At 40.7% G+C, this 20,044-nt stretch overlaps 1 long non-coding RNA gene across 3 annotated transcripts in view; it reads right to left on the bottom strand.

Moving 5' to 3' along the window:
• Nucleotides 1-20,044, bottom strand: part of LOC149119742 (uncharacterized) — a 148,486-nt gene that overhangs the window by 7,833 nt on the left and 120,609 nt on the right. Inside the window, exons 2-3 of one of the 3 annotated variants that reach the window (XR_016227572.1) lie at nucleotides 10,571-10,652; nucleotides 1,579-1,740 (exon numbers count right to left, since the gene is read on the bottom strand). This is a non-coding gene — a long non-coding RNA (uncharacterized LOC149119742). Of the gene's footprint in view, nucleotides 1-1,578; nucleotides 1,741-5,354; nucleotides 6,030-10,570; nucleotides 10,653-20,044 lie in introns of those variants that run through there. The other 2 variants (XR_016227571.1, XR_016227573.1) reach the window with 2 other exon arrangements.

Here is a 20,044-nt window from a genome sequence, read left to right as displayed (position 1 = left end):
AGTCAACAACAGGAGTCACTGTGCACTTACTCCTCATGTAGGATCTCTGTCCTTAATGTGCTGTACATTGAGATTTAATGCTATAACTAGTACTCAAACAATATTTTTCACTTTATGTTTCTGTGTGGGAGCAAACTGTTGAAATATTTACTTAATGTATGCTAAACTGATCTTCTGTATATAAAGAGAAATGAAAATGAATCTTGATGTGAATGGAAGGGGAGAGGGAGTGGGAAAGAGGAGGGTTGCGGGTGGGAGGGACGTTATGGGGGGAAAGCCATTGTAATCCATAAGCTGTACTTTGGAAATTTATATTCATTAAATAAAAGTTTAAAAAAAAACCATGTGTGGGATACACACTAAAAACTAATTAAAAATTTGTAGTTAAAATAAAAAATAGTGGCCGGCACTATGGTGTAGTGGGTAAAGCCGCCCGCCTGCAGTGCTGGTGTCCCATATGGGTGCCAGTTCAAGACCCCGGCTGCTCCACTTCTGATCCAGCTCTCTGCTGTGGCCTAGGAAAGCAGGAGAAGATGGCCCAAGCCCTTGGGCCCCTGCACCCATGTGGGAGACCTGGAAGAAGCTCCTGGCTCCTGGCTTCAGATTAGCGAAGCTCTGGCCATTGTGGCCAATTAGGGAGTGAACTAGAGGATGGAAGACCTCTCTCTCTCTCTTTCTCTCTCTGCCTCTGCTTCTCTCTCTGTGTAACTCAAATAAATAAATCTTAAAAAGTAAAAAAATAGAAATAAAGGAACCATACTTCGTTCAAAAAAAAAAAAAAAGCATGTGTTAGAAACTTGCAACAATGTTAAGGAGTGGAACCTTTAAGAGATGATTACACCATGAGGGCTCTATCCTCATGAATGGATTCATGCCATTATTGCAAGAGTGAGTCCCTAATAACAGGAATAGGTTTTTGTAAAACAACGGATTGTCTCCCTCTTGTGGTAGTGTCTCTGTCTCTGTCTCTGTCTCTGTCTCTCCCACTGCCATGCCAACCCCACCTTTGTCCTACTGCTATGGGAAAATACGACAATAAGGCCCTTGAGTGATACCAGTCCCTCAATCTTCGACTTCCCAGCCATCAGAACTGTAAGCCAATAAATTTCTGTTCATTATAAATTACTCTGTCTGTGGTACTATTATAGCATTGCAAACAGACCAAAACACCCCATATGGAAAAATCAGTGTCAACAGTGAATGCAGCTATAGTGGTAAAAAAGTAACCCAGTAGCTCAGTATCTATGTAACCCTATCCTATATCCCCATATAAATAGGAAGGGCCTGAAGGGAATATACTTTCTAAACTATTATTACAGCCTGCAAGATAGACCAGCAAAGTGGCCGAAATTAATTCTCCTTACAAAGACTGAAAAATTTCTATTTAAATGGAGAAAAGAGAAATAGTAGCTCAGGAAAAAGGAAAAAAAATAAATGGTTTGTATAATAAGAAAAACCAAATACTACATTAACATTTATTTTGAAACAGACTCAGATACTAGATATTATCTTTTTTTAAAGATTTATTTATTTATTTATTTTAGAGAGTTACACAGAGAGAGGAGAGGCAGAGAGAGAGAGGTCTTCCATCCTCTGGTTCACTCCCCAGTTGGCTGCAATGGCCGGAGGTGCGCCGATCTGAAGCCAGGAGCCAGGAGCTTCTAATTGGTCTGCAATGCGGGTGCAGAGGCCCAAGGACCTGAACCATCTTCTACCGCTTTCCCAGGCCATAGCAGAGAGCTAGATCAGAAGTGGAGCAGCCAGGTCTTGAACCAGCACCCATATGGGATGCCAGCGATTTAGGTCAGGGCATTAACCCACTGCACCACAGCACTGGCCCCTACATATTATCTTTTAAACTCAATTATACTGATTCCTGAGAGGGTAAAGGTATATATGAGAGTATGTTAAAAAAATCCATGGAAAATGGAATTACAACATAAGTTTATATCAATGAAAACTATTTTTGAAATATATGCATATTATGAAATATTTTAAAAATTCATGAAAATCTGTACTATAAAACTGAATTTCAATTTTTGTACTAAAATAAGCTAAACTTTTAATTCTATTTTTCCATAAACTTTTTGAGTCCTCTCATATCACTGACAGGACTCTTCCTTTTGGATCTTGGCAAGATGGTATGGAAGCCCACAAACCTAAGAGGCCTTGTCCTAGAATATATTTCCATATGATATTAAGATGGACTGCATTAACCATTAATGACTGAATGGTAAAATGCATATGTAATCTTTGTTCCCACTCCTGGCCCTGAGCTCCTAAAATTTTTGGAATTCTCTGAGTTATAAGGATATATTTTTTCATGCCTAATAAGACCCTTTCATCCATACTTGAGTTTGTGCTCCAAAGTGTTGCTGGTAGGCCTCCCAGATAGTTTTGGCATAAGAACCAGTTACCAGAAGACCAAACTCAATAAATAGAGGGTTGAATCTTTAAGCCCCACTCCCTGATGTTCAGGAGAATATAGAAGCTGCAGATTTCATCGCTGGCCAATTATTTAAGCAGCTGTGTCTATGAACCTTTGGTTAAAAAAAAAAAAAAAAAAAAAAAAAAAAAAAAAAAAAAAAAAAAAAAAAAAAAACCTTGACCTACGAGGTTTAGGAAGCTTCCCAGTATGGTGAACACATCCATAATAAAATTGTAATCACAGTACAGTGCTTTCCTGATATCTGTGAATGCTTCTAGCAAAATACACAGCCCCGAATTTAATAGTTAGCTAGGCAGAAGTGCTGGTAAACTACCGAGCTCATTTGTGGCTGGCATCTAGAATAGGGAAGTCCTGTGGGACTGAGTGTCTGTGTTAACTCCAACTAGTATCTGGATTGGATACAAGGTTTATGTCAGAAAACTAGAAAGCTGATCATTTAAAACACACACACACACACACACACCCCAATGTAGCCTTCGAAGCTCTATTTTGGTTACTATTTGCATGTTATAACTTTTACATTTGTTTACTTTCAATCTATTTGTGTTATGAATCCTGAACTGAGTCTCTATTTGACAACACAGGGCTGGATCATATTTTTAATACGTTGTATCAACTACTGCTTCTTAATTGGAAAATGATGGAACAAGGACATAAGTCTCAGCCATTTTAGGTTCTTGTTACACCTGCCTTCTTCAAAAAACCAGTTCAGTGTCACATCCAGTATTATTCCCCACCTCATCCCCCTGCCCTGCATCTTCCCCAGGCTTGGAGGCCTGTGGGCCAAACCTGAAGAACCAGTATGGAGAAGCTCACCTCCACCTACTGTCCCTCACCCCCACCCCTAGCCCACCTAAGCTATAAAAAGGCCCAGCCTGCTGGGGTCTGGGCCCTTTGCCATGTGTTCAGTCTGTGTCCCTGCTGGCAGTTGATCACCCACCTCTGTGAATTTATTTTCTCTGAATAAATTTTTTCTGGCCGCAAATTCCTATTCTGTCTCCTTTCGGTTCTGTGCCCTTTTCCTTACATTTAGTGCCCCATGTGAGGAGGGACCAATCTGCACTCTTTTTCCTTACAGAAAATTTGTAACATTTATAGTTTATGTAGTTACTGATAAGGTAGATTTTATGTCTATCATTTAAAATTAGTTTTCTATATGTCAACTCTAGGTTTTCTCCATTCTCTTGTACTAGATAGTATTGCAGTACATCCTTTAACTTTTTTGTCATTTATTTTGCAAGATTTTTGAATAATGTTCTTGGTTGTTCTCCGGATTAAAATTAGCCCTTTAATTTAGAACAATCTAGCTAAGATTAATGCCAACTTTGATGATGTTTTATGTGTCAAAATTACTATACTATGACCACAATTAATCAAGAACTAATCTAGTTGTGGCTATGAAGGTATCTTTTAGATGGGATCAAAGTCAAAATTCAGCTGACTTTAGGCCGGTGCTGCGGCTCACTAGGCTAATCCTCCGCCAGGTTCTAGTTCCGGTCGGGGCACCAGATTCTGTCCTGGTTGCCCCTCTTCCAGGCCAGCTCTCTGCTGTGGCCAGGGAGTGCAGTGGAGGATGGCCCAAGTGCTTGGGCCCTGCACCCCATGGGAGACCAGGAGAAGCACCTGGCTCCTGCCTTCGGATCAGCGCGATGCACCGGCCACAGCGCGCCAGCCGTGGTGGCCATTGGAGGGTGAACCAACGGCAAAGGAAGACCTTTCTCTCTGTCTCTCTCTCTCACTGTCCACTCTGCCTGTCAAAAAATAAAAAAAATTCAGCTGACTTTAAGTAAATTATATTATCCCACATATTTTGAGCATGCCTGATTTAATCATATAAAGGTGCTTAAGAGACTTTCTAAAAGAAATCCAATCTGTGTACAGCAGCTTCTGCTCATACTGGACAGTACTAAATTGTTCTTCCTGATAGTCGGCTCTGTGGATTTTGGACTTGCCTTAGCAATATCTACATGTAATACGTTAATTTTTTGCAGTAGATATTCTCATAAGTAGCTCTCTCTGGTTACCTTTTTCTGGTTAGACACTGTCTGCACAAATTTTGGAACCAGAATGGTTGTAGATAAAAAAAAGTCTTCAGGATGAATTTTATTAATTTATTCTGTATTATCTGGAAATGGTTTTCTTCTCTGATTTAATTAAATGTATTAATGTTTCTTTTTCCTGTGGTAGAGGTCACTGATAGTTCATGGCATGATGTTGCAACAGAGATAGAAAATATCACCAGTGGTTACTTACTCCTCATCAAATACCTATAGAAGCTGAAGCTCTGGTATTAATATATTTAATACCTTAAATATTATATTCAAGTGTAGAGTTATAATAGGATTGGCTGGTTTCTCCTATGTGCACTGAATAAAGTGGGGGAGAGAAAAGAGTGAGTTAGTTGAAGGCTTCAGATTCCCCAGCTTACAGTATACATAAGTAATCCTCAAGCCTTTGTATCTGCCTGGACAGAAACCTTTATCCCCTGTAACTGCAGAGCTAAGATTTCTGCAAGGCAAAGCCAGAATCTCATCCTGGGAATGGCTGAATTGCTATGCAAATGGAATTCCCAACCTCACAGAGGAATGTGATCCAAACATTTAGAATGGACCTAAACCTTGAACATCAAACCTCTAAATTCTGCCAAATTTTCTTTGCCATTAGAAACAGTACTTCCACTCCTACCTGAGGAAATTAGCTCAAAAACAATAAAATAAAATAAAAAACTATAATGACCTTCCCTAGATAGTTGCCTTGCAAGGAACTGCTATTTTCCTGAGATCACACTCATCATCTTTCCCTGCTCCTAAACCTGTAAGTAAATGCAAGTCCCAGAAGATCCCAATGGAAAGTGACTCATGAGGAGATACAGGGCGGGATTAGGGAGAAGGAACATAACACTGGATCAGGCTGCATTTATTGATAGGAGTCCAAGCAGAGTTTCTGAATTCATTGTTTAGCACAAGAAGTTAGAAGGCTCTACCAGTATGCTAGGTTGGTTGATGGAAACATGGACACAAAGGTCACATATACCAAATGAATATAAGCATTGCCTTGGAATACACTAGAGGAAGGTATCAAAATGCTTAGGGAGGTTGCAGTATTAGCATGTATAGTTACCATGTAAGACCGTCTCACCCTTTCCTGAAAGAAGGACTTTTTGCACCAGGAAAATTTGATTCTGATCAAATAAAGAGAAATATCCAAGTAGGATAGTCCAGAGAATCATCAGCCAGATTTTGAAAAATGACAGTTCTTTGGGAATGGGGCTGTGAAGATACTCCAAAAAAATTTTTCCCCTTTTTGGTGGCTGTCAGGATGCTGGTTTTCATTGTGATTGCACTGGCTTTCAAGACAAATACAAAGCTAGAGAGTATCAGTTGGGTGTAGGGCAAGATAAAACCCAGCCCAAACAGTGAAGTGACATAAAAAGGTGGTGGAATAAGAAGTCCTGTCTACCATCCTCCTATAGAAACATCTTCTTAAAAAGCATATATGGAACAGAATTCTTCGTAAGAATGCTAGAATCCAGCTGAGAAGTGGCAACACCGAAGAAGGGCACAAAATTGAGAGCAAAAATCTGTTAGTGGAGACACAAAACAAAAACAGGTAAATTATTACACCAATGTAAAGCGGTGTGTGGAGTGAAAATATAAATGCAATTGACGTTTAGTTGTTATCATCTTAAAATAGATTGTTCAACATACATATCACCTTACCTGTTCTCTTGAATTACGTTGAGTCTCTTTAAAACAGCAGGTTTGAAATAGTCATCCGAGCATTTAGAAATTTCTAAGTGGTTTCTGAATTCCTAGGTGGTTAGTTTCTGGCACTTTATTTTGCTCTGTCAGTGAGGTCTTTGTGCCCCCACATGCTCCTAATGGTTGTTGGATTATGATGTCATCTGTGTATTGAAAGATTAGTTTTAGTAATGTGGCTTTAGTGTGGCTGTCCTTCTAGAAATTCTAAGCAGTTCATTTTGCTGTTGAGGCGGGCTATGGTCTGCTGTTGGAACAGGCTCACTGCCTGATGTTGACTGGGTTCTAAGACTGCTCAGGCAGGATCACGGAACTCTCCTCAGCACTGAAGCAGTCCAGAAGCTCCATCTGCCCAAGGTTGTAGGAGAGGTAAAAGATGTTGCTCCTCAAATATGCAAGTTGGCCCTACATAGCTCATTCCTGGGTCACACAATCACTAGGCCCTGTGCAATCCTATAGTTGTACATCTAACCCTCAGGGGTCTGGTGGTACCACATAACAAAACAAGTTTTTCCTCACAAAGGCAGAAGTTTCTGCCTGATATTAGTGCACATTCAAAGACTATCCACAGACATAGGCCTAGGTATGGAAACCATCAGGATCTAACTAGCACTGGGTTTTACCAAGCCAGAACTGCTTTCTAAGACAGTCCTTGGTCTATTGCCTTCTTCTGAAGGTTAGAGGAAGGTGTTAAATGTAGGACCCTGCTGCCCAGAATGACTCCAGGTTGATTACAACTGGGTCCCACAGTTCGTGGGCCCTTCAAAGTCCATGGGGTATCCTTTCAAGCCCACCTCAGGCTGGCAGTAAAACATGCCAAAATAAGCTGGACCCACCAAAGTGCAGGTGCACACCAATGCCAGGCAAATCTAGAGGCTTAGTCTATGAGCCCTGGCAGGGTAGCAGAGGCCTTTGGACTTTATCAGGCACTAGTTTTGGTGCAGCAGACCTGTCTTTGAGTTCCAAGCTGTAGTGCTGAGCTTCTGCTCTTGGGCCTTCTGTGTAGCTGGAGTTTCCCTTTCTGCTACCTGTTGTAGGAGGGGTAGCTGAGACTGCCTTGCTGTGGACACCACAAATATACACTCTACAGGTAGGAGTCTGGGGGAAGGAGCCGGTGGGCTCAGCCTGACTGAATTTTTTGCTGTAGGCCCAGCACTAGGATTCAGTTCACTCTCCCTCTGGCAAGTGGTGTTCTTGACATTGCAGGAAAGGTGATGCCACAGGTGATTCTTTCTTTCATGCTTTCTTCAACACAACTTTCCTTATGATTATAACAAGATGAGGTATTGAGCTCTTTTACTTGGCTTCATAGCTCTTATGAAAGTGACTTGGTTTGTGTAGAGCTGTTGACATCGGGGTTTCTGCAGTGAATTGTTGCTGGAGTTCTTTGATGGGAGGGTCTTTATTACTGATTCAATTCCCATCTTGGCAATGGGTATGTTTAGGTTTTCTGTGTCTTCATGGCTCAATTTAGGTAGGTTGTATATGTCCAGGAATCTACCCATTTCTTCTAGGTTTCCCATTTTGTTGGTATACAGATCTTTGTAGTAATTCCTGACTGCCTAATGTCCCAGCCACACCCTGAGTCCTTCCATGCAGCCCCAGTGTTTTCACAGTACCAGAACACAAAACTCCCACAGTCATGAGCACCAGCCCCCTGTCTGTGCTCCCCACCAGACTCAACAGTCTCCACATGGCTGGTTGCTGGGTGCTGACACGAGCTGGCATAGCTGTTACATATTTCCATAATGGCACCTGCTCTCTGTCATCTTGTTACAGGACACTGTTGAAGGATGATTGGGGAAAGAGAAAATGTGCCCCCTGCATTTTGTTTTTTCCCCTCTAGTTTGGCAGGTACACTGTCCCCCATGGGGCTCCAAGCCAGGTTCCCTTTAGGTTCTTCCTGCAGCTTTTTCACCAGTGCCTTGGGCTGTTGTTGCAGTTTGGTCTCACCTCACTCTCCAACACTGGTTCAGAGGCTCTTGGCTGCTGGGGTCCTGAGTTGTGCATGTCCTCGCCCTCCATGTAGGTCCACTGTGTCCCTCCAATTTGTATAGTTTCCTCTGCAGTTTTCTCCCTAACTCTTCCTTGAGACTGCACTCTCCACTTTTTTTAAACTGTCTTCACTGGAGTTTCTTACTCAGCCATCATCTCGACTCTGCCCTACTTGTGCTGAGATTTATTGAGCTTCTTATATCTGTGGATCTACAGTTTTCATCAAGTTAGGAATTTGGGGGGACATGATTTCTTCAAATATTTTTCAGCTTCCTCCCTCAGGGACTCAAATTACACATAGATTATAGTGCTATTAGAATGTTTGCTTATGGAATGCTTCCTTGTATTTGATGCTCCTCTTTATGTTTCTATTGTTCCTTTCTGAATTTCATTTTGGATAACTCATAGTCCTGTGTTTTCAAGTTTAATTATCTTTTGCAACGTTTAATATGCCTTTCATTGTACCTTTTAATCGCATTTTCTAATACACATTGTAGTTTTCATTTATAAAAGTGTGATTTAGATATTTTTTATATCATTCATACACGTAGTTAGTTTGTTGAACACATAGTTTTGTGTGGTAACTATTACTTTCCTTTCCCACTAATTCTTTTTTTTTTTATTATTTTTTGACAGGCAGAGTGGACAGTGAGAGAGAAACAGAGAGAAAGGTCTTCCTTTTGCCGTTGGTTCACCCTCGAATGGCCACCACGGCTGGCGCGCTGTGGCCGGTGCATCGCGCTGATCCGAAGGCAGGAGCCAGGTGCTTCTCCTGGTCTCCCATGGGGTGCAGGGCCCAAGAACTTGGGACATCCTCCACTGCCCTCCCTGGCCACAGCAGAGAGCTGGCCTGGAAGAGGGACAACCGGGACAGAATCCGGCGCCCCAACCAGGACTAGAACCTGGTGTGCCGGTGCCACAAGGTGGAGGATTAGCCTATTGAGCCACGGCGCCGGCCCTCACTAATTCTTACATCTGTGTTAGCTCTGGGTTACTTTTTACTTTTCATTGCTGATTTAAAAAAATATTAATTGATTTACTTATTGAAAGGCAGAATGATGCAGAGGGGGAACAGAGAGATCATCTACCTACTTACTGAATCACTCCCTAAATTCCCACAACAGCTAGGGTGAGGCTAGGCTGTATCCAGGAACCTGGAATTCAATATAAGTCATCCACATGAGTGGAGGCAACCCAAGCAGTCGCACATTATCCATTGCCTTCCATGTTGCATTATCAGGAAGCTGGCTTGGAAGTGGAGTACATGGGACTCAAACTAGCTCTCCAATATGCGATGTGGGTGTCTCAAGCACTGGCTTATCACACTGCACCACGATACACAGCCTTAATTGATAATTTTTATACTCAGTATGCAATTTATTTTACTGCTCCTTTACATAACTGATCATTGTTTATTGGATATCAGACCTTGCAAATTTTATGTTATTGGTTGCTGTATATTTTTGTCTTTCTATAAACATCCCCAAGCTTTGTTTTAAGATACTGTTAAGTTTCTTGGAAACAGTTTAATTCTTTTTTTGGTCTATGGTGTTATGGTACTGGAAGTGTTTAAACTAGAGCTCATTATTTCTCACTACTGAGGCCGATGCTTTCTTAGTTCTCTTCTTAATCCCCTATAGATTTTAAGGCTTTTGTTTTGTCCTATCTCATTGGCAGATAGTGGACTATTTCCAGTCTTGTGTCAGGAATGAGTATTTTCCCTCTAAAACTATCAAATGGGCTGAGATAGTTTCTTTTTTTTTTAACTTTTGTTTAATGAATATAAATTTCCAAAGTACAGCTTATGGATTGCAATGGCTTTTTCCCCCCATAACTTCCCTCCCACTCACAACCCTCCCATCTCCCGCTACCTCTCCCCTTCCATTCGAATGTTAAGGGACTTAAAGGGAGATAGTTTCTTAATATGTATATACTCTGCTGATTACTCCAGTGAGACTCTACAGGTGTGCATTACTCTTTCTATTAAGTTCTTTCCTCTCTAGTACTTTGTCCTATAGATTCCAGCCAGCCCCACCCCAAACCTCCTCTATATCCTCAAGTCAGAGCATTTAGCAGGCTTCCCATTGGTCTCCTCTCTCTGTGGCACAGCCTGGAAACTCTCTCAAAAAATTAAATTGCAGCCATTTTTAAGGCCCATCACACTCGTCATTTTGCATACATCACTGTTCCTTATTACCTGATGTCCATTGCCTTGAAAACCCTTGTTTCATAAATGGTATGGTTGTTGTTGTTGTTGTTGTTGTTGTTCTTTGGCCAAGGGGTTACTTCAGATGGGATGGTGAAAATAAATCCTGTTATTCTATCCTGCCTAGAAGCAGAAAATTATATAAATGCTAAGTTATCTTACCCAGATGTTTCCTTACAGCTTCAGCAATATGGCATAACCATTTTGATGATCATCATGCATTGACTTCCAGCCATACAAAACACTAAGGTTGAGAAAAGTGAGACAAAAATACAGTAAATGGCATCAGTTCTGTGTTAAAAATATCATCATCTTCCTTCTTATCCCATATCTGTGACCCTCACTGTGCCATGCATGAGCCATATAAGCAGAATCTAAAGAAACAAAGTATTCATATAATAATTAATGCACTAATCTGAAACTTTTTCCTGCTATATATGAGTTACTTCTCTAGCAGGACAGTTCCAACAATGCAGATTATTTCTGTCTCAGGACTCCTCCAGAGAGATATATCTAGAAAAGAATTTTAGAGCCATCAAAAATTTGTAGACTTGTAAAAATCTATGGGGGTAACTTAATGGTTACGTCAAATGCAACCAAAAATCTATAAAGTGATCCCCACATCTATCTGTGGTTTGGAAGGTGAGCTATGAAATTTATTACCCCAAATTCCTGATAATAATAATCAGCTAGAAAGCTTGCTCACAATGTAGCTTGCCAAACTCCTTTCCCAGAAAATCTGTTCAGATTGTCTAATGTCTAGTGAGAGACTAGAACCTCATATTTTAGCAAAAAACTCTAAATGATTCATAACTTCAGGAAAGTTTTGAAATAATTAGAAGATCCTTTGATCAGCAGGTACCATTCAGAAATATACTCAACACTTTTAATCTGTCCCGCCCCTCGACCTCATAAGTGATCTTTCTCTTGCCTGGCTAAGAGAAATTATGCATGTGTAAAGTGATCTTGGATGAACAACGCGAGTAAGTTCACACGTATGATCCAACAGCATAAACCAGAATTAATTTCTATAACACATTTTGGAAAGAAAAACATAAACCTCCATAACTCCCTCTTTCATTTGATATGTAAGTGATGTACCCATGATTTATCTACTTAACAAAACATTTCACAGAAATAAAGTGCTTCACTAGAGCCTTTGGTATCTTGAATAAAATCATTAATAGTGGCTTCATCATTCAATGTGAACATGGGAAGAAGAAAGGACTGATGACTGAATTACATCTACTAATGCCGACAGCATGTCTTTCACTCTACTAAAGGCACTGCCAAGAGATGGACTCTGTCTAAGCAGTGTTCCAATATTGGACTTGCTATTTTTAAAGTACACAATTTGTAGCTCTATTAAAGCCATGGAAGTTAGAAGTTTGTTTAGACAGTAGGACTGTCAGAGGAATAGGGGCTAATATAACACCTGGAAGCAGTATTCAGAGAGCTTACAGTGTGGGAGCACCTATATGCCAAATATTGTGCTAGATCATTATAAATACCACCTCATTTAATTATTCTAAAAACCCTAATGGAAAATGAGTCCTAGGTCTGGATTACCAAGGACCAGCTAAATCCATAGATAGGTTTTCCTTTAGGAATTCTGAAGGATATTAAATGATAACAGCTATGGTACTGGTTAGCAAAGAGCCTGGCTCTGTTAAAACTAAAGCTTATCATTCAGCACACAATGCCCCGAACACTTGTTCACAATAATCTCAAGTGTTCAAAATTTCATATCCTCAATAAATAACCATATAAGTAGGTATAGAACCTGGATATTGGTAGTTCTTGGTGGGTTGGTATTCATTTTCTAATCCATAGTTTTGGAGAGCTGTTTAAAATACAATGCACAATGATTATAATGTACCTCCCTGTGAAGTAAGGTACATATTAATTCATTAGCTGCACAGGACATTCATGTGCTTTTACATCTGCAATTGAAATTGCCATACTATAGTGTTATGTGACATTAATGCAATATTATACATAATGTCACAGTTGGGCAAGGCCAGCCCTCCCAGACTCAGAGCTGAGTCAGTATTGACTAAGCTTTTCAGGAAGCAGATGGTAAGTCCCAAATCCAAAAGACCATAACACTTAAATTTTAAAGCAGCAAAAAGCTTTAATATATTATATCACAACACTTTCAACCATAAAAAGTTATGCAATACATATAAAATTCTTTAAAACAACTTTTATATTTTTGCTTTGAAGATGTTAATTCCTCAAATTAAATAGTATACAAATATGAAGACATATTTTGTCAAACCACATGGGATTACCATCACTCTCTCATCCCACTGTCTCATTTCCCTGTTGTTCTATAGTTATCATATGTACTAGATCTCTATTATTCTTCATAGCCTTGGGACATGAAGATTTCCCATGAAATCCTAAAAAAAGTGGGAGTTGTCTATACCAGTTATATCTAACATAGGTTTCTATTATGATGAAAATTTCCTATCTCTGTACTGCCCAATAGGTAGCTATTGTTCGCATGTGACATTTGTGACCACTGGAAAGTACATTAACATGTTTAGGGGTTCAAATATTTACTTTTGTTTCATTTAAATTAATGTAAAGTTTAATGGTGACATATGGCTAGCAGCTATAGTATTGAACTCTGACAGTGCATACCAATGATGTTTAAGAACACCCCCTTGACTTTAAAAGTTATCAATATCATAGTGAGAGATGAGCATCGAGAAATCAGATGTGGTATCTATTTAGTTACATTCTCTCCTTCCAGCAATACTAAGCCTCGTATAGTTGAGAGGAAATTATCCCCTTAGTGATTTGGGAAAAGTGATACATATTTCAAAGATTCAGAAAAATAGTATAAATGAGCCCAACTTCAAACCATGACTGTGGAAATGAGACCCTATGTTATACCCCGAGCTCATGACACCTTATGCTGACAATACATCGACACATAACACAGCTGTTACAACTCAAGAGGACAAATAATTCAGTGTTAATCAAAGAAGAGACTATGATACAAGCAATATATGACAGCACCATACATTCCAAATATTGGCTTGCAGATGAATAATGGGAATTGTGGTGTAGAGTGTGGAATACCTACAGCTTTTGAACTATGCTGAGCACAAAACTTCACAAAGTACATGCCTCTCATCAGAATACCAGCCTATATCAAGAAAAGACAAGTTCATTTGTAGAACATATTCCATTTACCTTGGCTCATCACACTCTGTACAATGATTATCATTTTATTTCCTTTGTTCTTTCTGCAATATGCATTTTCCTAACATGACTGACAGAGCCCATTACATTCTAAATCCATAATCCAATAACTCCAAATAGAATGACCTCTAAAGGAACAGTAGAATAGTTGAAGTTTCAAAAATCATCTCAGCAAGTTGGATATGATGGTTTTGTGTCGCCCTGGGAAAATACCAATAGTAGTAGCTCAACACAGTTAATATGACAGACATTTGGTTAGTAAGGTTTAAAAGCATAGGAACATAAGAATACTCTTAAAAACATGATAAAGACATTTTTGGTGGTAAGGCTAAAAAGTATACGAACTTGTGCATCACTTTGAAAAATCTTTAAAAGAAAAAGAGTTTTAGTATACATAGCTATGCTCCAAAGATATCTAATTCATATTTCTCAAGGTTCTCAGCATAATCAGTCAACATGCTTTCTTCATTTAAACTTTATGTAATTAATCAATTTATAATTAAATGTGTCCAAATATTGTATGTATAAGTACTTTTCCTGGTTTCAGCATAACTACAGGTTCTTTTTTTTTTAACTACAGGTTCTTTACATGACTATATTCTATTTTTCTCAGAGGAAAAAACAACACAAACCTTTCATTATATTTGTTGGAAGCAGACAGCAATATGTAAGCATTTCACTTTGTCCAAGCAGTGAGTGTCATCCTCTTAACATTGAAGGGGAGTCAAGAGAGATCACTGGAAGGGGGCAGGAATGAGGTACAATGAAGTGGCTACAACAAGTCGTGTTTCCAAATATGAAAAAGTATAGGGAAAGATGAAGAGTGGATTAACAAAGGATGAGGACAGGCCGGAGGAAAGCTAAGTGTGGGGGTACATAAGAGGAGAGTTTCCAAAACACAGAGTTTGAGAAAACAAGAACAAAATATTTTGTCAGCATCTGCCTGTCTCTCCTGCCAGACTGCATGAGCTCCAAAAGCTGTGTGTTTGCTACTCTTATAATATGCATTCCCTGATCCCAATCCTCCAACGTAGCAGCTTATACACTACTTGACATTGGCATTGTTGAAGAAATGTGGGGGAAAAAATGAAGGAAGGAAGGGAAGAGAGAAGGAGGGAGGAACTATAAAGATCACCTAGTACCAACAACTGATGCTTTGAATCTGATGTAAAGGGAAGGAACAAGGGCCAGCACTATGGTGCAGAGTGTTAAAGCCAGGCCTGCAGCACCGGCATCCCATGTGGGCTCTAGTCTGTGCCCCAGCTGCTCTATCTCCAATCCAGCTCTCTGCTATGGCCTGGGAAGGAAGTAGAAGATGGTCCAAGTCCTTGGGCCCCTGCACCCATGTGGGACACTCAGAAGAATTTTATGGATCCTGGCTTCAGATCAGCTCAGCTCTGGCCATTGCTGTCATTTGGGGGAGTGAATCAGCAGATGGAAGATATTTCTCTCTCTCTCTCTCTCTCTCTCTACCTCTACCTCTACCTCTACCTCTACCTCTACCTCTCTCTGTAATGCTGTCTTTCAAGTAAATAAAATAAATCTTAAAAAAATAAAGGGAAAGAACAGTAGCTTGCCTATTGTAAACCCTTCCCCTGAAGTGCCTATTCGTATGGTACACTTACACAGGGTGCACAGAATGGAGAACCCAAGTATATTTCATGGCTCATCACTCAATTTATGAGTTCTGTTTAATTTGCAATGGCAAACTCAGATGCAAAATGAGAATAAATATTTCAACACAATTTCTTTTTTAAAAAATCAGATTAAATGGCAGTTGAGAAGTTATCTATTCCTGATTTCCATTTATGATTACCCTACTCTCTCCTCCAAAAAACAAAAAACAAGTCCTGGCATTCTGCTTGAATACCCCTCTGACAGAGGTTCTTTACCCTCTAAGGTACCCCATTTCACTTTAAGAAAACGCTAGTGACAGAAACATTCAACTAAAATAGTTCTCACAACTTCCATCCTTAAATGTTGGCACTTTCTTTCCTGTGGCACCACACAGTTTTAGTCTTTCATCTACAAGAAGACAATTATCCATCAATATTCTGGCAGGAAACAGATGGCACCTTTAAAGATATCATTAAAGAGTTTAATGAAGTGATTATTTACAAAGAAGTAGATGGAAAAGGAGTTGAAGAACCCTGGGGCTAGCAAGTTACTGCAAGGGCAAGAGGAAGGACTCCAGGCGAAGATGTAGATATAAGAGAAAAAGTCCATAGGAGCTATCACCTAGAGAAAGAGAGTACATCCTGTGTCAAGCCGAAGTCAGCTAGGGTGCCACAGAGAAACTGATGCCCCGACTGTCCTCTCTGCTGCCCTCAACGATCTTTTATTGTGGACTTCCATTGTCTGAAAGCAATCAGAAGCCAGAGAAAAGGAGTGAAGAATGGTGGAGAAGGCCCCTTGGAAGGTCAAATGGTAATTAAAATATTTGAAGGCAAAATTCAAACTCGTCCAGAGTCTTCTCCAACCATCCATCCTCCACTCCTCCATTCACTGGGACTACCATCTTTTCCAGTCTAAGTAATGTAATTTCGAAGCAATCTTTTTGAAGAAGCCTCGAGGGGCTGGCACTATGGCACAGCAAATTAAACCACTGTACCCAGCACTGGTGTCCACATGGGTGCCAATTCAGATTCTGGCTGCTCCGCTTCTGATCCAGCTCCTTATTAATGCACCTAAGAAAGCATTGGAAGATGGCTCAAGAGTTTGGGCCCCTGCACCCATGTGGGAGACCTGCATAAAACTCTTGGCTCCTGGCATCAGCCTGGCTCAGTCCTGCCCTATGCAGTCACTTGGGGGAGTGAACCAGCATACAGAGAATATTTCTCTCTGTCTCTCTCCCTCTCTCTGTAACTCTTTTCAAATAAATAAATAAATAAATCTTTTATAAAAAAAAGAAGCATTGATTAACTGTTTCAGTGGTTATACAATAATAATGACCCCTTGTGATTTTTACAATCTAAAATTTCTATTTCAACCATACTAGTCAGTATAAACCAACGTCTCCCATATTTCCTTAATTTGACATTTGTTTTGGGGATCTAAGTGCAGATTGGAAATATAGCCTTTTCTCACTACATTCTGACAATCAGTCCTCTGCTATCACTTGCTGCTATCACTTTGGAATTCTATAAAACTAGATTTTTAATGAAAGAAAAGTCAGGTATCGTCTATTCCAATACCGATATTCTGTATCAGGGAAAACTGAGACCCAAAACGTGAAAGGCTTGAGAAAATGAATAGCAGAGTTCGAGCGGGGCTTATTGCCTTCCCATCGAGACACCTCAGAACGTTGACCTGGAGTCATTGGGCATTTAAACATTTTAGCACCTTTACCTTCCTCGGACCCAAAGCAAGGTGCACCCTTATTTGTTCTGAAGTGTTGCCTTTTGAAGGCGTGCTTCTCTGCTTTCAGCTTGATAACACTATTCTCACAGGCTATTAGGTAGCAGACAGTTCTTCTATCCAAAGGACTTGTTGATTTATTCTGTTCTGATAGTGAAAGACTAAAATAGTAGATGAAGAAGTCTGAATATGGCCTCTCAGCCCCAAGAAGCAATATTGCTAAATTACAGTTCAATGGATATACTGTTAAGTATCAGAAGCATAGTGTTGTATGTTTCTAAGAAAATCATTCCTCCAACTTTATCAAAGCCCAAGAAAATAAAATCTAAGTCAAACAAAAATCATAAGCATTGGCTCATCCCAGCCCCAAATATGACTTTTCTGACCTACCTATATATTTTAAAATATGTAAATTTTTTCAAAAACAAATTATGAAAAATGAAACCTAAGAAGAAAAACAAACAAAATGACATGAAAAAAGGTGGGAACTAACTCCTTAGTTTCCCATTGAGCACCTTTTTTCTTAATCACTGTAACATTATGCTTTTGGCTTTTACTACTGCTAAATACTGAAAATGACCATGAATATTGATCTCTTGATTTTATGACAAGCAACTTTTGAAGGTGCTTTCAAATTTGTTGTCCCATGGCTCAAGCATACAGATCCATATGATAATTTCCTTGGGGCCAGCACCGTGGCTCACTAGGTTAATCCTCCACCTGCCACGCCGGCATCCCATATGGGCACCGGGTTCTAGTCCAGCTCTCTGCTGTGGCCTGGGAAAGCAGTGGAGGATGGTCCAAGTGCTTGGGCCCCTGCACCCACATGGGAGACCTGGAAGAAGCACCTGGCTCCTGGCTTCAGATGGGTGCAGCGCCAGCCGTAGCAGCCATTTGGGGAGTGAACCAACAGAAGGAAGACCTTTCTCTCTCTCTCTCTCTCTCTCTCTCTCTCTCTCACTGTCTGTAACTCTACCTGTCAAATAAATAAATAACCAAATACATATGATAATTTCCATAATGCAATAACTATCTCAATCACTTCCCCTCCTGATACTAGAAAAATTTAATAAACAGGATGTAATCTATGTCCCATAAAAACATACACATTTTCTTTTGTATCAGATAATTGGAATTATGTAACACATCGGTTTTTAGCTGATATTTTGGCTGCCAGGAAGCTCACAATCAATCTGAACTCAGCTGTTGTAATTATATTAATGAAATACTCCTCCATGTAAATGCCTCCTGTTCAATCCCTGTGGGGTTTTATTAAGTCTTATCATAAGCCACCTCAAGTCACCAAAGTAAGCAAAATTAGTATAATCAAACATCTTATCACCATTATAAATGGAGATAAATCAATACTTTTTAAAGAGATTTATTTTATTTGAAAGGCAGAATAGGAGAGAGACAGGAGAGGGGAGGGGAGGAGAGGGGAAGGGGAGGAGAGGGGAGGGGAAGGGAGGAGAGGGGAGGGGAGGGGAGGGGAGGAGAGGGGAGGGGAGGAGAGGGAGGGGAGAGGAGGAGAGGGGAGGGTAGGGGAGGAGAGGGGAGGGGAGGAGAGGGAGGGGAGAGGAGGAGAGGGGAGGGTAGGGGAGGAGAGGGGAGGGGAGGGGAGGAGAGGGAAGAGGAGGAGAGGGGAGGGGAAGGGAGGGGAGGAGAGGAGAGGGGAGGGGAGGAGAGGAGAGGGGAGGGGAGGAGAGGGGAGGGGAAGGGAGGGGAGGAGAGGAGAGGGGAGGGGAGGAGAGGAGAGGGGAGGGGAGGAGAGGAGAAGGGAGGAGAGGGGAGGGGAGGGGAAGAGAGGGGAGGGGAGAGGAGGAGAGGGGAGAGGAGGAGAGGGGAGGGGGGAGGGGAGGGGAGGGGAGGAGAGGGGAGGGGAGGGGAGGGGAGAATCTTCATCTGCTGGTTCACTCGCCAAGTGGCTGCAACAACTAGAGCTTGGCTGACCCGAAGCCAGGAGCCTCTTCCAGGTAACCCACGCAGATACAGGGGCCCAAGGACTTGGGCCATCTTCTACTGCTTTCCTAAGCCATAGCAGAGAGCTGGTTCTAAGTGGAGCAGCTAGAACTCAAAGCAGCATCTATATGGGATGTCAGTGCTGCAGGCAGCAGCTTTAGCCACTACGCCACAGCACCAGCCCCTGTAGTACCTTTTTAAGTGCCTTAAACTTATGAAAACCACAGGCCATGCCTTTAAGAATGTTCAGAGTATGTAATAAATGCACTTAATGTCTAATGGGAAAATTTAAATTAAGTTAATTATACTGTTAGAAATAGAAAAACATGATTTCTAGAAGGTTGAATATGCAAGTGAAAAGGGTATATATGCTTAAAATCTAGGAAGACAAAGAATTCATCTTATTTACTGAGTCACTTACTATCAAGTTTTGTAGCTGAACTAGATCAGGAGACAATCATAGTCTTGTTCAGACATAAAGAAAGAAGTAACCATGAAATCCAGCCTCTACTGCGGCCAAACTGCTTTTGTTCAGCCTTGTAATTTCTCCCAACTGGGCCACAAATCATCCAACACAAGAATTCAGAACCCAAACAAGCCAAGACATCTCCAGAATTACCAACGCCAGACCCTTCAAATGGCAAATGCCACTGCCACAAAAATAACAGAGTGTTGTCAGAAGAGGAAACTGATCTCTGATGCAGGTGTGCAACTCTAGACAAGACCATCGAGCCATTTTGTAAATATCTGAGCATGCGCAGTTACTCTAACTTGAAGTGGAAATACCAATTCTTAGAGAAAAATGAGAGAATGACATGGGGGCTAGGAATAAAAAGTACTCTGTTAAAGTCCATTTTAATTTTCTTTGAAAAATAAGTCTCGATATGTGTAATTTTAGCCTGTGAAACATTAGGTTTCTGCCCGATTAACATGTTAAGATGCCACAACATACTTCCCTTTAGCAGTAACATGAGCCAACTAAATTGTACTACGTCCCTGCCATAGTTGCCCTGAGAAGTCCTTGGTAGGTAAGAACTCATTGTCAGATGGCCCTGGAGGAGTTGTTTCTATTGATTCCTCCTATAAGGAAGCCTTGCACGCTCA

This window comes from Oryctolagus cuniculus, chromosome X (assembly GCF_051225735.1).
Source record: "Oryctolagus cuniculus isolate XC-2025 breed Fujian yellow rabbit chromosome X, ASM5122573v1, whole genome shotgun sequence".
NCBI classification, from domain to species: Eukaryota; Metazoa; Chordata; class Mammalia; order Lagomorpha; family Leporidae; genus Oryctolagus; species Oryctolagus cuniculus.
The sequence above is the reverse complement of the archived record's forward strand: the minus strand, read 5'-3'. Positions and strand labels throughout refer to the sequence as shown.